The 7,205-nt window shown below is 51.0% G+C and overlaps 1 pseudogene; it reads left to right on the top strand.

The window, feature by feature from the left end:
* Positions 1–211: 211 nt before the first annotated feature.
* Positions 212–6,479, top strand: LOC137528837 (mRNA decay activator protein ZFP36L1-like; annotated as a pseudogene).
* Positions 6,480–7,205: the final 726 nt, after the last annotated feature.

Here is a 7,205-nt window from a genome sequence, read left to right as displayed (position 1 = left end):
GCTGCCTAACTGCACACTGCCGCCTAGTAACTGCTTGGTGAGCACACAGTTCAACTGTCAAAAGAGGCCTAACCGTAAGGATCAGTATGGCAGAGCAGCTGGTCCAGCCCTGCAGATGGAAGAGAGCGCTCTCAGCAGCACATACAGGAAGGAAGCACGTTCTGGAATGAGTCAGAAGCTCGCAGACACTTGATGCGCATAAGGAGGAGGAAGAGGAGGGAAAGTTGGGGATAGGCTAGAAACTTTCCCCCTGAGTATAATAAGAGCCCATCAGGAGGGGGAGGGAGTAGAGGAGGGCGTGGCTTGGACAGGGCTTACCATCTGCCCCGCGTATACACAGCGATGAGTTCTGCAGAGCACGAGGTGGGAGAGGAGCCCGGGACTTGCACAGCAGCCTCCCCGGAGAGAGAGCGCAACACTATGCCGTCCAGCCTGCTCAGCCCCTTCCTGGAGCTAGACGCCGACCTGCCACAGGTACAGCACTGTGCAAGGCGGGCTGCCAGCCTCTGTGTGCGGCGCAAACTTCTGCAAACACACGTCACGTGCTCTGCACCGCTAACATTCGTATAGGGTGTACATGCATGTGGCTCTGCTGGGATTGCTTGTATGGGGCGTGCATGCATGTGGCTCTGCTGGGATTACTTGTGTGGGGCGTGCATGCATGTGGCTCTGCTGGGATTACTTGTGTGGGGCGTGCATGCATGTGGCTCTGCTGGGATTACTTGTGTGGGGCGTGCATGCATGTGGCTCTGCTGGGATTACTTGTGTGGGGCGTGCATGCATGTGGCTCTGCGCAGATTACTTGTGTGGGGCGTGCATGCATGTGGCTCTGCGCAGATTACTTGTGTGGGGCGTGCATGCATGTGGCTCTGCGCAGATTACTTGTGTGGGGCGTGCATGCATGTGGCTCTGTGCAGATTACTTGTGTGGGGCGTGCATGCATGTGGCTCTGCGCAGATTACTTGTGGGGGGCGTGCATGCATGTGGCTCTGCGCAGATTACTTGTGGGGGGCGTGCATGCATGTGGCTCTGCGCAGATTACTTGTGGGGGGTGTGCATGCACGTGGCTCTGCGCAGATTACTTGTGTGGGGCGTGCATGCACGTGGCTCTGCGCAGATTACTTGTGGGGGGCGTGCATGCACGTGGCTCTGCGCAGATTACTTGTGGGGGGCGTGCATGCACGTGGCTCTGCGCAGATTACTTGTGTGGGGCGTGCATGCACGTGGCTCTGCTGAGGTTACTTGTGTGGGGCGTGCATGCACGTGGCTCTGCTGAGGTTACTTGTGTGGGGCGTGCATGCACGTGGCTCTGCTGAGGTTACTTGTGTGGGGCGTGCATGCACGTGGCTCTGCTGAGGTTACTTGTGTGGGGCGTGCATGCACGTGGCTCTGCTGAGGTTACTTGTGTGGGGCGTGCATGCACGTGGCTCTGCTGAGGTTACGTGTGTGGGGCGTGCATGCACGTGGCTCTGCTGAGGTTACGTGTGTGGGGCGTGCATGCACGTGGCTCTGCTGAGGTTACGTGTGTGGGGCGTGCATGCACGTGGCTCTGCTGAGGTTACGTGTGTGGGGCGTGCATGCACGTGGCTCTGCTGAGGTTACGTGTGTGGGGCGTGCATGCACGTGGCTCTGCTGAGGTTACTTGTGTGGGGCGTGCATGCACGTGGCTCTGCTGAGGTTACGTGTGTGGGGCGTGCATGCACGTGGCTCTGCGCAGATGACTTGTGTGTGGGGCGTGCATGCACGTGGCTCTGCGCAGATGACTTGTGTGTGGGGCGTGCATGCACGTGGCTCTGCGCAGATGACTTGTGTGTGGGGCGTGCATGCACGTGGCTCTGCGCAGATGACTTGTGTGTGGGGCGTGCATGCACGTGGCTCTGCGCAGATTATGTGTTTGTGTCTCTGCAGAGATTGTGTGCATTTGTATCTGGCTCTGCACAGATTATTGTACTATGAAACCAGATTATGGTATAGTGTTTGCATGCATGTTGCTCTGCTGAGATTACTTGTATGGGGCGTGCATGCATGTGGTTTAGCATGCTCATGTATCACCCTAATCTTTAAAGATTGTTTGTGGTGCCTTTGACTCCCATGGAGTTGTGTGCCACTCTGTACTGTGCTTGCAAACATGCTGCAGCTTCTGTGGAGGCCAGACCACTTCTGTTGTGCTGCAGGTACAGTAGCCTGTCTCAGAGGTTAATGGCCACTGTTGGGGGAAGAGTACTACTATGCTGTGAATGTGAAAGGGGCCTAAAAGTAATGTGTACCTGCTGCAACGTGTGATCGCTGTTTTTCCATGGCTGAAAATCAGGATGGATCAACCCACCTGATTTTTATTAATATTTTCATTTTGTCTGACCTGTGTCCATGCGTTAAAGGAAACCAGTCTTCAGAAATGCTTATCTGGGGCTTCCTCCAGCCCATAAACTTGGCTGAGTCCTTAGGTGTCCTCCTGCAGTCTTCTGTTCAGATGTGATCATTTCTGGCAACGGGCTCAGTTTGGTCCAGTCTGGGTCTTCTGGGCATGTGTAGTAGACCACAACTGGACGGTTACTGGGGCTGATCACGGCTGACTGGGAGGATAACAAGGGGCTCGGCTGAGTTTATGGTGGGAGAAAGCCCTGGTATCAAATTATGTGTCTGAAATCTCTGGTACACTTTAAATGTAAAAGTTGTAGCTGCCAGTTTATGTATGTTGGACACTTGGTGGTAGTGGCCCCGCACGGGCCTTTTTTTTCTGCCTAATGCAGCCTCTCCTCATCACCAATCTCACACCATTGGGTGGTGCTGACATCCCCTGGAGTAAAGGTAGCCATACACTAGTCGATTTTCCATCAGATTCGACCAACAGATAGATCCCTCTCTGATCGAATCTGATCAGAGAGGGATCGTATGGCTACCTTTACTGCAAACCGATTGTGAACAGATTTCAGCCTGAAACCGTTCAGTCGGTGGTGGTGCTGCCATCTACTGTTTAAACTTCCTGCCAGGCAGGAGGAAGTGAAGCATGCCGGAGACGTAGCAGCGGTGACCGGGGGCAGTCAACGCGGCGGAGCAGGTAATGTATGCGGGCTCTATTGCATCGGGCACTCGAGCGCCGCTAGCCACGTGCTCCCGACGGTAATTTTCTGCACGGAGCGATCGACGGGATAGATCGAAATTTAGCGGGAACGATGTGACAGCAGATTCGATCCTAGTGATCGAATCTACTGTCGATCGGCGGGGAATCGGCCTAGTGTATGGCCAGCTTAGGGGTCGCATGTCATATTGTGATCGGCTTGTCAGAAGGCCAGTGCTGCCCTAGGTGGAGGAAGAGAAGAAAGCTGTCCGGACAGGTTACTGTAATGGCTGCCTGGTATACCCGCAACCTGACTCTCAGCCTGAGCATTTGTCATCCAACAGACCAATATCCGGGAACAATCCGGCGGTATGTTGAACCTGTGTACAAGCCTTAAGGCAGCCATACACTGGTCGATGTGCCATCAGATCGACCAGCTGACAGATCCCTATCTGATCGAATCTGATCAGATAGGGATCGTATGGCTGCCTTTACTGCAAACAGATTGTGAATCGATTTCAGCCTGAAACCGATCACAATCTGTTCAGCTGCTCCTGCCGCCTGTCCCCCCCGTATACATTACCTGATGCGGGCTCCCGGGCGTCTTCTCTGCATCTTCTCAGCGCTGCACCCGCTCCATCCCGGCGCTTCCTGTGTCACTCCGTGACCAGGAAGTTCAAATAGAGCGCCCTCTATTTGAACTTCCTGGGTCACTGCAGTGACCCAGGAAGCGCCGGGATGGAGCGGGTGCAGCGCTGAGAAGATGCAGAGAAGACGCCCGGGAGCCCGCATCAGGTAAGTATTTTTCATCGGATCGCCGCCGCTAGCGACGCGCACTTAACCGCGGGCGATCGAGGGTAATTTCCCCGCACGGCGCGATCGACGGACCGATCCAATTCGGGAGGAAATCGGATCGTCGGCGGCGTTTACCGCGAACGATTGGCAGCAGATTTCGATCCAGGATCGAATCTGCTGTCGAAACGGCCGGGAATCGGGCCAGTGTATGGCCACCTTAAATGTCCCTGGCGTTCAATTTCCCCAGGATTTCTATGCAAAATTGAGGACCATTATCACATCGGTGAGTGGCTCCGTGGGTACAGGATGTCTGCGGGGGGCCATTAGAAGCCCTGGGTAAGTTCACACCTCCCCCCCCCCCCCCCCCCCCCCCCCCCCCCTTACACAGTATCTCTTTAAGGCTTTTATTGAAGCAGACCTATTATCATTGTGTCTACAAATTAGCTGCCCTGCTGTGGTAGAGGAGATTCCTGAGATCACATTACAACTTGTGCTTGGTCACAGATGAGGGGGAATTGGACAGGCTAAACTCTCTAAATACATACATGGTGCATTTCTGTTTTCCTTCTGTCATGTGCAAGAGTTCAGGTCCACTTTAACCTCTAGCTGATGAGTATGGCCCCAGGACCACTTAACGCCGATCGGCATAAAGTCCTGGGGCTTTGTTTTGCAGGAGATCGCGTGCGGAGCTCCGCCTTCAGTCTCCGAGCAGTGATCGCCGCTTGGGAGACTGTTAGATGGTGAAACCGCCATCTAATAACCCATACAGCGCTACAATCTACAGCAGCGCTGCTGTACCACGTCACACGGCTGTCCCTCCAGAGGCAGAGGTGATCGGCTTTCATAGGCTGAAGCCTATGACAGCTGATGACAGGGATTGGCGGGGGAGGGAAGGGGACGTACAACAGTTTAAAAAAACAAACTTTTTTTAATTGAAAAATGCATAAACAAACATCTGGGTGGTGAATAGACCCCACCAACAGAGCTCTGGTGGGAGAAGGGGGGGGGGGGGGGGGGCGGAATCACTTGTGTGCTGAGTTGTGTGACCCTGCAGCATGGCCTTAAAGCTGCAGTGGCCAATTTAATGAAAAATGGTTTGGTCTTTGGGGGGGGGGGGGGTTTAACACTGCAGTCCTCAAGTGGTTAAAGCCCTGTGTGGACATACTTTGTCCAGAACTTGGTTTTTAGTAATCTTTTCTTACTTGTGTTTTTCAGGATTTTGTTACCTTATTTTCTGGAGTCAGTTTGCAAATTGCTGCCGAAGAACAATCCAACACCTATTCCTCCTGCCCAGTCAATCTGAATGACAATGCAAAGAGTAATGAGCTGTTTGATTCCACTTTATGGCCAGATCCTAGTGTATGGAGTCTGGGTCATGATCAGATTCCGGTTCTCCCTTTACGTCGCGTCCCTTTTCAAGCTGACCGCTCTGTGAGCATGATTGAGGAGTCCCAGAGGTCTCAAGAACTCCTTAAACCCGGTTCATGCCGCTACAAGACGGAGCTATGTCGCACTTATCGTGAGAACCGCACTGCAAGTATGGCACCAAATGTCAATTTGCACATGGACAAGAAGAACTTAGAGGGCTAAACCGGTACAAGACTGAGCTGTGCAGGACTTATCATACCGTTGGTTTCTGTCCCTATGGCTCCAGGTGTCACTTTATCCATAACATAGAAGAACAAAGGTTCAAAATTTATAATGGAGGGTTGAGACCAGTTTTGAAACAAAGTCTCAGCTGCTCTGGGATTCCTTCATTTGCTTCTTCCTTATCATCTTCCCTTTCCTCTTCTTCTCTGACCTCTTCCCTTACCTCCTTATCATCCTTCTCTCCCTCTAGCCCTATCACATCAGCATCTAATCCTTTCTACAGTGTTGGTCCACCTTCCCCTACATCTCCTCCTGTTGTATTGAACCTGCCATCCTTTGAGCCGTCTTTTGAGCCAGTGTCTCCCACCCAAACGAAATTGCAGGACCTGATGTCTGGTGGTATGCAACAATCTCCTTGGAAGATAGAAGCCCCTGAGGGAGAGAGCCTGGATTCTTCTCCTCAACCAAAAGAGGCAGAATCTATATTGGAGGACTCTCCAGAAGGGAAGCGTCTCCCTATCTTCAGCTTACTTTCAGACTAAGCTTTTCTAGCTGCTCTGGCTATACCAAGCTGCTTTGACTCAGTTGCCTGAAACTGATGCCCCTTAATTAGTGCTCAGGCCAGAGCAGTGGAGTAGATAAACTGTTAAGAAGGTGGTGCATTTAAAGTGTAGATGTTTGAGTAGTCAGAGTTAACCCCAGGATCTGATTAGGAAATAATGTTATGACTATTTGATCCTTGCAGATGGCACTAATTAGTTAATATAGAAGTTCTAATTTAAACACTCTCTGACTACCTCAGTTGTACTACAGTAGAGCAGCTGGTGGTAGCTTGCTTTTTTGTTTTCCTTTGACTCCATCTAAAACTGATCATGCCAGTCTTGTATAGTCTCTCCACTTCATGTAGTTTGAGAACTTGGCTAAACATTCCAAAGTGTTCCATCTGCAGGTCCTCCTACTACATGGTGGTAAGATTGTGTGGTCAGCTTTGCTGGTGGGATGAATGGGTGTTTGTTTCGCTGGTTAGAGGCGCATGCTATCGCTCTTGCCATTGATGCAATTTGTTTTTTTTAATGATGACCTATAAACGGGATACTAGCTTGCTTAGATCGGTATGCCAGCACACTATTTTTCATAGTTGACACTTGGAAGTGCCTGTCTTTTTGTGTTTTAGCCAGTTTACTTTTAACATTTTTATTTTAATGGTTTCTGCACATTGCTTGTTGAACATGTAGGCTAGGACCTCATTGATGGTTATTACTGCTGTCCAACAGCACAACTGTTAACCTATATGATTTTGTAGACTGGCTCAGTTCCGTTACCATGTAAGAATGAATGAAGTTGTGTCGTTCTCTCCATTCCCCCCCCCCCCCCCCCCCCCCTTAGTGTAACTTCCTGGTCACATGTGCCTTCAAAAGTTATCAAATTTTCAGTAGGTCAGATGGTACCTGGCTCCCTGTGGGTTCAGTCCACTAAAAATAATTTTACCACATTTGCTCTTTGTGGGGGGGGGGGGGGGGGGTTCCAGTTTTTAATTCCAAGTCCTTGATCTACTTGTTGGGGATTCTTCTTGCTGTAGTTATTCTGAGACTACTACTGCAGATACTGGAGTCTTCAACAAGTTTATTTGGTTCTAAAGTTAAACATAAGGCTGCTGAATTCAACTCCAACCTTCATCATAGCTGAAATATCTTTTGGTGTAGACTGAACAAAGTTTCCCCTTACACATGGACAATAATATGGCAATCTTGGCCCTGTATGT

This window comes from Hyperolius riggenbachi, chromosome 8 (assembly GCF_040937935.1).
Source record: "Hyperolius riggenbachi isolate aHypRig1 chromosome 8, aHypRig1.pri, whole genome shotgun sequence".
Lineage (NCBI taxonomy): Eukaryota > Metazoa > Chordata > Amphibia > Anura > Hyperoliidae > Hyperolius > Hyperolius riggenbachi.
This window is presented reverse-complemented; position numbering and strand designations above follow the sequence as displayed.